Source organism: Dermacentor albipictus, chromosome 1, assembly GCF_038994185.2.
Source record: "Dermacentor albipictus isolate Rhodes 1998 colony chromosome 1, USDA_Dalb.pri_finalv2, whole genome shotgun sequence".
Taxonomy (NCBI): Eukaryota; Metazoa; Arthropoda; class Arachnida; order Ixodida; family Ixodidae; genus Dermacentor; species Dermacentor albipictus.
Genome location: NC_091821.1, coordinates 50,777,005 through 50,789,170, shown reverse-complemented (window position 1 = coordinate 50,789,170; position 12,166 = coordinate 50,777,005).

Genomic DNA, 12,166 nt, shown 5'->3' with positions numbered 1-12,166 from the left:
CCTGACATCTGGTGGAGGTGCTAGTTCGTTCATATACCGGACGCTCCCGACAAGCGTGGAGAAGCCGGCCATGTGTACCGCCGATGCCCATACCTCGACTTGGTACTCCGAGGGTTCGCCGTTAACGGGCCCCGTCCTCAACTTGGGGAGCGCCCACGTGATATCGCCGACTACCTCGCCGCCACTCAGTGGAGTTCTCGATGACCGTCCCGTTCGCCATCCCAAAGCCGCTACCTATCCCCTCAGCGCTGCCCATACACTGGCCCAGACTCGGGTCGCTCTGCGAGCCCATATCCGGAAAACTAAAAGCAGCAACCAATGGAGGTGCGGTTGCTGTTCGTCGAACTGACGAAGATCCTCCACCGCCGACGAAGCGCCGAAGAGGCAATCTCGATGACATAACAACGACACGCCGCCGTCCCGACGAAGTCTGGAAGCAACGAATACGCCGCCGAAAGACGACCTGACGACCCCACGTACCGGACACAGGTCAGCGCGACGCAGCCGTGATTCGACGCCAAGACTTAACTGTAACGCAAGACAAAGAACCACCGACCTCGACGTGCTTCTCCACGGCCACGCAGTCACCGCCTTAGTGGACACAGGAGCCGATTACTCCGTCATGAGTGGACACATCGCCGCCCAGTCGAGAAACGTTAAGACTGCATGGGAAGACCCTCAAATTCGGACCGCTGGAGGACACCTCATCACGCCGACTGAAATCTGCACCTCAAGAATTACGGTTGATGACCAGACTTACCCTGCCACCTTCGTTATCCTGCAACAGTGTTCACGAGACTTCATTCTCGGCATGGACTTCCTGAACCTACATGGCGCAATCATCGACCTCAAGTCGAAGTCGATAACGCTGTCGGAAGATCAAGCGATACCGCCGGAGAGCTCTCGTAGTCACCAAGCCTAGTGTGTGCTCAAAGATTAAGTGAGCATGCCTCCGCGCTCCAGCATTATTATTTCCGTCAGCACCGCAAGACCCGTTGACGTAGAAGGTGTCATCAAGCGCGACCAACGTCTACTGCTCGACCGTGAAATTTGCGTCGCAAGAGGGATCGCTCGATTCCACGGAGGAAAAGCGGAAGTGATGCTAACCAACATGAGCAAGGAGTTCAAGCACATCAACAAGGGCATGACAATCGCGTACATCGAGGTAATTGTGGAAACCAGCAATGCGTTTGTCCTCTCCGTTTCTGCCGCATTTACCTCGACAACCAAAGTTTCCTAACCAGACTTCGATATAAGTCCAAGTCTCCGCATTAGTAAGCAGCAACAGCTCATAACTCTTCTCCGACGATACAAAGACTGCTTTTCGACGTCATCGAGAATTCGACAAACACCAGTCGCAAAGCATCGCCTAGTAACCGAAGAGTGCGCTCGACCACTCCGCCAGAGCCCTTAGCGAGTTTCGACGCGAGAACGTGAAGATATTAGGTAACAAGTCGACGAAATGCTGCGCGAGGACATCATCCAGCATTCGAAGAGCCCGTCGGCATCTGCTGTAGTGTAGGTGAAGAAAAAGGACGGAACCCCTACGTTTCTGCGTCGATTATTCTCGACTGAACAAGATCACGAAGAAGAACGTATACCCCCTCCCACGGATAAACGACGCGTTGGATCAGATCTGCAACGCTAAATACTTCTCGTGCATGGACCTCAAGTCTGGCTACTGGCAAATAGAAGTCGACGAAAGAGATCGTGAAAAATTGGAGGACGCTTAAGCTTCGCCTTCAAGAGTGGAACGCGATAGCGTTCCCGTCGACCCGCCAATGGGTGTAAGACAATGGGCTACAGGGCAGCCATCACTTACGAGGCGCCCCGCATCAGACGCGGTGAGCGTCAAACCATATGGTCGAGCAACGCGGCGTTCGGCGCAGCAACGAAACGTGCGCCTGAGCAAGCGGAGCGAACCAAAGAACTCGGTATCCCGGAGGGGGAAATGATGCACGCCAGCCAAACGCCGTGATCAGCACGGGCAGAGAGATAGAGAGATAGTGATCTAAAGAAAGGAAGGACGCTTGATTCTACAGAGGGAGAAGGCGAAGCGTTGTCAGGGGAGAGAGTCCGAGCCGCGACAGCTCCAATGCGCGCGTGGCGCGCCATCTGTCGGGGCAGCGCCGTACATGGAGAGGAGGGGGTCTTCTGTGTTTGCCGCAAGATGGCTCTCCGTGTGCGGAAAGCGCAGAAGAAATGCAGCGAAACGCACTTCGCTACTCGTGTAATTGCGACTTCTGTAAGTTACATGTTCATAATTACCGATATACACCACAGTATAACTTTCCACGGCTCGTTTCGAAGGCAACACCGCATTCACTAGAGGCGCGTTTGTACCTTTTGGAAGCATCGAAATCGTGGCTGAGTGGTAGCGTCTCCGCCACACACTCCGGAGACCCTGGTTCGATTCCCACCCAGCCCATCTTGGAAGTTGCTTTTTATTTATGGAGTGCCTGCCGTGATTTATCGCTCACGGTCAACGCCGCAAAACGCTGACGCCGACACCGACGCCGACACCCGACGCCGACACCGACACCGACGCCGACGACACCGGCTTTTCTGCGACACGAGCTCCTTAACGCTATCGCGTTAAAATACCGCCTTCATCACGCCAGACGGCCTTTATGATTTCAAGGTTATGCCATTTGGACTGTGTTCGGCGCCTGCAACATTCCAGCGCGTAATGGACACGGTTTCAGAATGACTGAAGTGGCAGACCTGTCTTCTGTACTTGGATGACGTCGTCGTCTTCGCGAGAAATTTCGACGATCACCTTAGGCGACTTGCGACAGTACTAGATGCCATATGTCATCAGGGCTCACTCTGAAGTCGGTAAAGTGTCGCTTTGCTTACGATGAGCTTCTGTCCCTAGGCCACGTCATCAGGAAATCTGGAGTCCACCCTGACTCGCAGAAGACAGCTGCAATTGCAAAGTTCCCGCAGCTGATCGACAAGAAGGCAGTGCGTAAATTCCTCTGCATGTATGCCTACTACAGGCGCTTTGTCAAGGACTTTTCACGCATCGCTGAGTCGCAGACACATCTAACCAAATGTTATGTCGAGTTCAAGTGGGAAACCCCGCAGGCCGACGCATTTCAAGAACTCAAAACACGCATGCAGTCGCCGCTGGTACTTGCGCACTTTGAGGAGGACGCCGATACCGATATCCACACTGACGCCAGTAGCCATGGCGTCGGTGCTGTCCTAGACCAGAGGAAAGACGGACTTGAACGGGTGATAGCTTGCGCTAGCCGGTCGCTGTAAAAAGCGGAAGGCAATTATTCTACGAGACTGAAAAGGAATACCTCGCCTTCATTTCGGCTACAGCGAAATTCCGCGCTTACCTATATGGCAGGCCATTCAAAGTCGTCAGCGACCATCACGCGTTGTGTTGGCTAGGAGGGAAACAAGGAAGGAAAAAGTACAGAAGGAAAGTCAGGGAGGTTAACCAGTTTAGCTCTGCCGGTTTGATGCCCTACACAAGGGAGCGGGATGGGGGGATGAAAGATCGGGAGGAAAGAGAGAGAGAGCACATAGCACAGCACACACATCGTTAGTTACAGTCCGTCACTCTTGTGTGGTACGTGACATCACTGTCACAGCCGCTTGTCCAAGCCCGTCTCTTTCAAAAACTGAAGTAGACCCTGCGTCGCCCTCAGCTGCGATGCCTTCCGTCGGCGGCATGTGAAAATAGTTGCAAATGATAATAGTCTATTGTCAAGGTGCGCTAGAATGGACGCCAGGGACTGTCTCTGAATATTATATTCAGGACAGTCGCACAGAATGTGTTCTAGCGTTTCCTCGCAAAGACAGGCATTGTAGAGAGCGTTGTCGGCCATTACAATGCAAAATGACTAAGATTTCGTGAATGCCACCCCTAGCCATAAGCAATAAAGCAGAGTGGCCTCTCTTCGACGGATCCAGTTGTCATACAGAGATGCATCAAAGAGGGCAGGTGGTATTGACGATTGCTCCGGTGGGTCTGGCTGCTTGGTGTGCACCATAGAGAGCGTGATCTCCTGTGGAAGCACTTGAAGTCTGCTGGCTGCATCGGACCGTGAAAGTGGTATGGCCTCTTCCTGTGTGTCTTCAAGAGCTGCCCGAGCGGCATTATCGGCGTCTTCGTTTCCTATGACGCCTCATTGACTTGGCAGCCACTGAAACTTCACGTGGTGTCCTTTCTCATGTGATGTATGCAGTAGGCATCTAATATCGAATAAGAGCTGTTCGTATGGGTCGCGACGCAGAGCTGAAAGCACAGATTGTAGGCCTGCCTTTGAGCTACTGAAGATTGACCATTTTCGACATGGTTCCCAACTCAATGTCGCAAATTACACCGGCTATGGATATATCGTCGATCGGGATAAGGGGCGCATTTTGATTCCGCCTAGCTCCGTGATTTCTCGAAATTTTCCAAGCGCACTCCTGTAGTACACGTCTATGGCGAGTATATTCTTGCGTGGATTTATTCTGGTGTCTTTAATTTGATCCGGCACCGCACATTCCAGAAAAATGGATCGGGCTTGCCTATTCAGCAATCGTAGGTTGCTTGAGGGTTCTGCCGGCATAAAGATGATGACGTGTAGCCAGCGCGCAGGCCTTGACTTCACAGTCGCTGTACTCGCAGAAGGTGACGGCGCTGTGTTGACGATCTTTCTATTCGCCCTCTTACTCCTGACGGGTATGACGCTGTCGTCGGATGAGTCGCTTTCGGACATAGAGTACAACTCGGTGTCTTCGGTGTCACTGGGGAGCCAACTCGCTTCCTTGCGGTTGACGGCGTGATAACTTCTGGCCAGGTGGGCCTCTGGTATGCTCCGCGTCCATGGCCGCAAGACGGGGAGGCGAGGCACCTCGAAAGGCGAAGATTTCACCAAAAATTCACACAGCACAGAAAAAAGTGTTCTGCCAAGAACTAGTTGGCTAGCTAATTGGCTAGCTAATTTAAAGGACACATCAGGACGGCTGGCAAGGTGGAGCCTCAGACTGCAAGAATATGACATCACTGTAATCTACAAATCTGGACGAAAACACTGTGATGCCGATTGGCCATCACGTGCCCCCAATGACCCGCCGCCGCAAGACGACGAGGATGACGACGCCTTCCTTGGAATAATAAGCGCGGAAGACTTCGCCGAACAACAATGAGGGGACCCGGAGCTAAAAGGCCTCGTCGATTATTTGGAAGGGAGCACCGACGTTGTCCCTAGGTCATTTAAGTGCGGATTGTCTTCGTTCACGCTTCGAAACAGCCTACTCGTGAAGAACTTCTCACCAGTCCATGCCAACTACCTCCTTGTTGTTCCGTCAGCGCTGCGTCCAGAAGTGCTGCATGCCCTACATGACGATCCGACCGCTGGCCACCTCGGATTCTTCCTGACGCTATTGAGGATACAGGAAGGGTATTACTGGCCGCGCCTGACCACCGACGTCGCGCGTTAGGTCAAGGCATGCCGAGACTGTCGGCGATGCGAGACACCACCGAAAAGCCCAGCGGTATTACTACAGCCGATCAAGCCTCCTTGCCGACCTTTTCAGCAGATCGTGATGGATTTGTTGAGACCGTTTCCGGCGTCAGCATCCGGAAATAAGTGGATCGTCGTGGCAACGGACTACCTCACCCATTTCGCTGAAACTAAAGCCCTGCCGAAAGGTAGCGCAACCAAGCTGGCGAAATTTTTCGTCGAGAACATCCTGCTGCGACATGGTGCCCCAGAAGTCCTCATCACCGACAGAGGAATGACCTTTACAGCAGAGCGAACCCAAGCTATTCTGCAATACAGCCAGACAAGCAACAGGAGGACAACTGCCTACCACCCGTAGACGAATGGTCTCACGGAGCGCCTAAACAAGACCCTCGCCGACATGCTAGTAATGTACGTCGACGTCGGGCACAAGACATGGGATGCGGTCCTGCTGTACGTAACTTTTGCTTACAACACGTCAGTGCAAGAAACAACACAGAACACGCCGTTCAAGCTGGTTTATGGCAGAAACCCGACGATGACTCTCGACGCCATCCTGTCGCACGTCACCGACGAAGAGAATCTTGATGTCGCCACATATCTCCAGCGCGCAGAAGAAGCCCGACAGCTCGCCCGCCTGCGCATCAAGAACCAGCAGAGGACCGTTAGCCGACACTATTACCTTAGACGACGCTACGTCGAGTACCAACCCGGCGATCGTGTTTCGGTTTGGACCCCGATACGCCGACGAGGACTCAGTGAGGATCTATTAGGCGGCTATTTCGGACCCTACAAGATCATCCGGACCATTGGCTCACGCGACGATGATGTCGTGCCAGAGAGCATTTCGCTATCACAGCGGCGCCGCTCACGACCTGAAGTAGTCCATGTTGTGCGGCTTAAGCCGTTCTACCAGCGCTAATGAACTTTGGGACTTTACATAGCTGAACTTCGAACTTTTTTTTCGACTGCGTTACTTCGGACTTTACTTTGTTGTTTTGTTGGTTTTATTTAATAAGTGGCCGTTTTGTTTTATCTCTCCTGTTTGGTTTGCAGCTTCGAGACGATGCTTTTTGAGAGGGGGGCATTGACCCAGGTACTTGTTTGTCTCTTCCGGTTGACCCCTTTTTACGGTCTAACAAATGTTATCGCACAGCGTGGGACGCGCCTGCATGTATAGCAAGTTTCTCGATTGTTACCGATGGTTCTTTTTATTGTTTGGGTGTCACCGAACCTTGTGTAATCTGATGTCATGTATGCGCGACGCGAATGGTGTAGAACTTTCTGGAAGACGCGCAGGCACCAGTGATTACTCTGGAACCTCGAGGACTGATGTATAAAAGCCGACGCGCTTGCTCCGCAGATCAGATTTTCGACGATTGCCGACTGTGTTGGCCGCTTTCGTTGAGCTTTGAGTGTAGCCTGTTATTGTGGGCACAGGTTCGCCCGATAAATTCAGTTTCGCCATTCACAGTTTTATTGCTGTGTCCTCGACCGTCACTACCACGTGACAATATTCAAACAAGTTTCGAATATGTGCGACAGTGTTATAGCATATAATCCCATCCCATGGCAAGACTTTAACTACCCCACTCTTCTGTAGACAACGTCGTCAATCTCGTTACTCATTTCCAACAGTAAAAATACGTCAAGCGAATATCAGTGGCCCTCGTCTTCGACATAATGATAATGTCGATCCCGGAGCCAGCCTGGCACGCTATAGGCTGTGGCACTCGGTGACCGAACATTTCTCTGGATACGGAGCTACGTGTAAAGATTTATTTTTGTGCAAATAGCGGGCGGTCAAACTGTCCCTCATTACACCAGCCATGGTGTCCCGCAGGATGGAGCTCTCAGCCTTAGAGCCTTTAACCTTATAATCATCGGTCTGGCTGAAAACATACCGCAGTCAGTCAACCTTTCTGTATGTGCTAACGTACACATTCAGGCATCGGCGGTGACGGGTTCCCAGGTCACTGCCAGGTTCCAGTGGGCCGCAAGCTGGACATCATTGTGCCTCTGCAATCAAGGCCTGAGTATTTCTGCAGAAAAAGGTCTTCTTAGTGGTATACTTATTCGTAAGTAAATGGCATGGCAGCCAGTTTAGATCAATAGGCAAGCTGTTTAGCGCACAAAACTCACTGCTTTCTAGGCATCGTCATCGACAGAGACATGTTGTGAAGTTCCTGGTGTTCCTACTTAAAGAAAAGGCTCAGCTCAATTGCGCGCATGCTAAGATTTTCCGGGGGGAAGACGTGGGGAACATGAGATCTATGCTTTAAGTATATAGGGCACAATTTCGAAATTTTTACAAAATAGCTTGGCTATCCTCTCTCGCATTGGGAAAAACAACCCTTGTGTGTCACAGCTACAAACCCAGGCTTTTCGCACATGTTCAGGTCTAGATTGGTGCGCCTCAACCACCGCAACAATTGCCATCGCCAGAGAGTCCCGAATCATTACTTAAATAGCTACTGACGCGCTCAGAGCGCAAATTCGACCTTTCATACGAATTTCTGACCATCAACTCGCTTGCTCGAAATTAAGAGACCACAGCCTATATTTTCAAGAACTACCAAGAACGAGTTTTCCCTTAGAAGAGCTTCGCGCCGGCTTCAAGATGACCATCTCCATTATGGTGTATGTAGAAGTCTGAAGGTACTCTCCAAAATACCAGCGTTTACAAAGAATTCCCACATGTCATAATGGTATTAAAACAGCTTACTTTATCGCTGTTGCACGAAGTTTATGCGGACCACATTAATATTACACGAATGTTACACGGAACGTCTACCAGTTCCATGGTTGGTGTCGTCGTTCAGGCATGTCTGGTCATAGCCAAATTCCAAACCTTATATATAACCACGTCAACAGCAGAAGAACTTGCCTATCTTGGTGTCACTGTTATGTTAAAAAGGAATCGGCTTGTAAGTGGTATGTGTTCTCCGATTCTAAAGAAGCCCCTCAAAGCTAACAAGTGACAATGCGCCATGGAAATTATGAACAGTGAATTTCAAACATGATACAAATCTACGATCACACTGCCGAAAAAGGACCTAACACTATATTCCAGTAGCTGCCTGCACATTGTAGTTTCGCAAACCTTCTTGCTGATGAAGCTGCTTGATCCGCTAATAACCACGCACGCTTCATGCTCATCCCATTATCAGGAATGGATGCAGTTAAGGAACTCCACCGAATTGCTCGCGAAATCACGCTCGCTCTTTAAAGAACTCTAGGGAATTCCAACCGTCGTGTTTTCATACTGCATTCGTCACTGCAGCTGCGATTACGATCAGCCGTCTCCCGGTGCGGCACTACACTGTTGTGCCGACTGCGACTGGGGCTAGAGTTCGCCAATTCGCGCTCCTCCGTCGTTAGAATGACTGACTCCTTTATATGTGACCGACACAACGGGCAAGAGACCATGGAGAACTCCCCCACCTCCCCCCTCCCCCCTCCTCCCACATCCTTCGACGTCCAATGACAAATTTTCGGGGCGTTCAGCCAACCGGACCTTTATACAGGCAAAAATCCTGCATGCATGGCCTGATTCAATATCAACCTAGGAAGCCACGCACATTCTGATGAGTTTGCTGTAATAAACGGACCTTTGATGACGCTTACAGACACTGTTTCTACTCCTCCACACATGAGCTCTCTCTCCTTTAGCCTTTACAGGGTCTTTGGAGGGTTTCGGCAGGGTCCTTTTTTATTTCGCACTCCTCATTTGGCCTTATGCGCAGTCGCTGGCCAGACGTCCATCTGTTTAACCTCCCCGCATTTTCCTTGTTTTCTCTCTCTTTCCCTTATTCACTTTCCAATATGCGTGCTTTACTTATTTAGGATTTAGGGGGGGGGGGGACAAGCTGACAGTGAACTAGCGCTGAGATAAGGATATATTGGAAGTGAATTTTCGCCACATATGCCGTGTACTGTGCGAAGTATTCGCGTGCAACGCCCACGGATATACGTTAGGGCTAGAGATTAGGTGCACAAACGAGAGCTCGTTCTTTAATTATGCATGGCTGTGTTGCAGACAATATTGCAGGAATACGTTTACCTAGGACAATTACTCACAAGAAACCCAAATCGTGAGAAGGAAATTTACAGAATTAAATTGGGTTGGAGCGCATACGGCAGACATACTCAGATCCTGACTGGAAGCTTACCATTATCCCTAAAAAGGAAGGTGTACAATCAGTGCGTTCTACCGGTGCCACCATATGGGGCAGAAACTTGGAGACTGACAAAGAAGCTCGAAAACAAGTGAAGGACCGCACAAAGAGCGATGGAACGACGAATGATAGGCGTAACGTTAAGAGACAGGAAGAGAGCGGTGTGGATCAGAGAACAAACGGGCATAGCCGATATTCTAATCGACATTAAGAGAAAGAAATGGAGCTGGGCAGGTCATGTAATGCGTAGTTTAGATAACCGGTGGGCCATTAGGGTTGCAGAATGGATGCCAAGAAAAGAGAAACGCAGTCGAGGACGCCAAAAGACTAGGTGGGTTGATGAAATTTAGAAATTCGCAGGTGCAAATTAGAATCGGTTGGCGCAGCCCATGGGTAATTGGATATCGGAGGGAGAGGCCTTCGTCCTTGCAGTGCACTTAAAATAGGTTGTTGTTGTTGTTGTTGATGATGATGATGATGACGATGATGATGATAGTGGTGGTGGTGGGTATGATGATGATGATGATGATATACATGGAAGGAGCGTCGCAGAGAATAAGAGACGCGAGGAACTCGTTTGGACCACACCACGTCGAATGTGCACAATACCCTCTGGAGTTCCTAGGTGATCCCCAATTAGCCTCTTGATTAACAGCTGTAATTATCCGTGATACCCCCCAAGCGCTTGCCTTTCTACCAACGTGCAAGTCCGCAGGGAAGCTAGATAGAATGGAAAAGAGGAGGGGGAGAGGGGGCCGAAAATGGGTAGAACCGACGGCATTCGCGAAACGAGTGGCGAAACAGCCATACCACTCTTCGCTCGCAGTTCCCATGCAGATAAACGGGGGGGGGGAGGGGGGTTGATAAGAAAAAGGTGACGTGAGAAGGTAACGAAACGCTGGATAAACTTAACTTCAAGGTACGGTACGGTGCGTTTCTGCAATTTCCGAAAAATAAAACCATGCAAATATGTCTAGCGGACAACTTACGCAGGGCGTGCAGAAGCAGAGCCGCATTAATTAAAGCGTACCGCAGGGTCTAGGCGACACCACGGAAGTGGTCCCACGTCAAATCAACACTTCTGTGCGCGTCGCGATAGCTTTGCAGCTATGGCATTGCTCAAAGTCACGGATTTGACCGAGACAGCCCCATTTCGACGGGGGCGAAATAAAAACTCTCGCGTACTTTGATTTAGGGACACGTTAAAGAACACCACAGTGCCAAAATGAATCCGGAGTGGGCCACTACGGCCTGCCTTATAATCCGATTGTGGTTTGGCACGTAAAGCCCCATAATCCAATTCAAGTTTAATGCTTCTGCCATGATACTATGCGCCATGTGAGGCAATGACAATGCTCAACCCTCTCAGAGGTTATGAAATATGGCGCACAACAATGCCTCAAGCAAACACCTCTCCCTTCGTGTTTTGTATACTACGCAGGCAAAGAGGAGTGGTGCACGCAAGGTAACGCTTAGCATCAACTCGCCACTCTTGTGTAGGACAAAACATTAACGAAATTGAACATTCGCGTCAATATCACCGCTCATTATCGTCAATCAAAGCAAACAGCACAGGAAGCTTCGCTTACATCGATTGCCACAATGCATGAGATCTGCATAATTTTATTCTTCTGTGAATTTCCTTCTCATGTTCAAGGTCCCCTGTGAGCCTCCTGCGCTAATATTATACTAACTCTTAACAGCTCTCTAGCGCAAAAATACTTCCACGCAGAAGCCACGTCTAAAGCTTTGAAAACGTGCTTGTGACACAGAGCAGATCGTGCTGAGAGAGGTACTGAAGATGCGCGCTGGGGGAGCCTCGTAAATGGTAATTAGCCCGAACAATGCCATATTAAGCGGGATTATTTAGATATGTGGTCAACCTTGCACATTCATTGTTCTTTCCGCCCTCCATTACGGCTCTCCGAACCAATTAATTGTTTTCTGAGCGACGTGATGAGAACATTGGTTGCTAAGGCTGCCATAAGTTCGCATTTGTGCCTCTGATTTTTTTCTCTCCTTTTACGTCGCAGTTACCTGCTTGGTTTATCTCTCTAAATACTCCACCACTCACACAAAGTGCTCACGTCGTTTGACTTCCTCATTAGCCTGCGTAGTTGTCGCGGTTGCGCGGCGCAACCTGTGCCCTTCGGATCGCCCGTGGCGCTGCCGAATGCAAAATACTCTCAGCACAACGCGCGTAGATTGGCGTAGCAGCGGCCAAGCGTGCAGTGGCGGCCTTTACGGCGGCGTTTTATTTACTCCGCGGCGCTCCACGCTCCGTGGACGGCATTCCAGTCCCTTGGGGTGCCTCTCGATGGTATTCTCAACCTCCTCTCCTCCATGCCTTGTGCGTGCGCCAAAGTTTATTTTCAATGCGCGCGAAGACGTCCTTGTTGCTTTGGCGTTCTCTATAGTTCCCGTCATGCTCATCTTCCTCATTGGTGCTCTCGCGTGTTTCGCCCCCTCTGTCAATCTGAGCGCAGCATAATCTGCGCCCAACGGAGCGTGCACGAC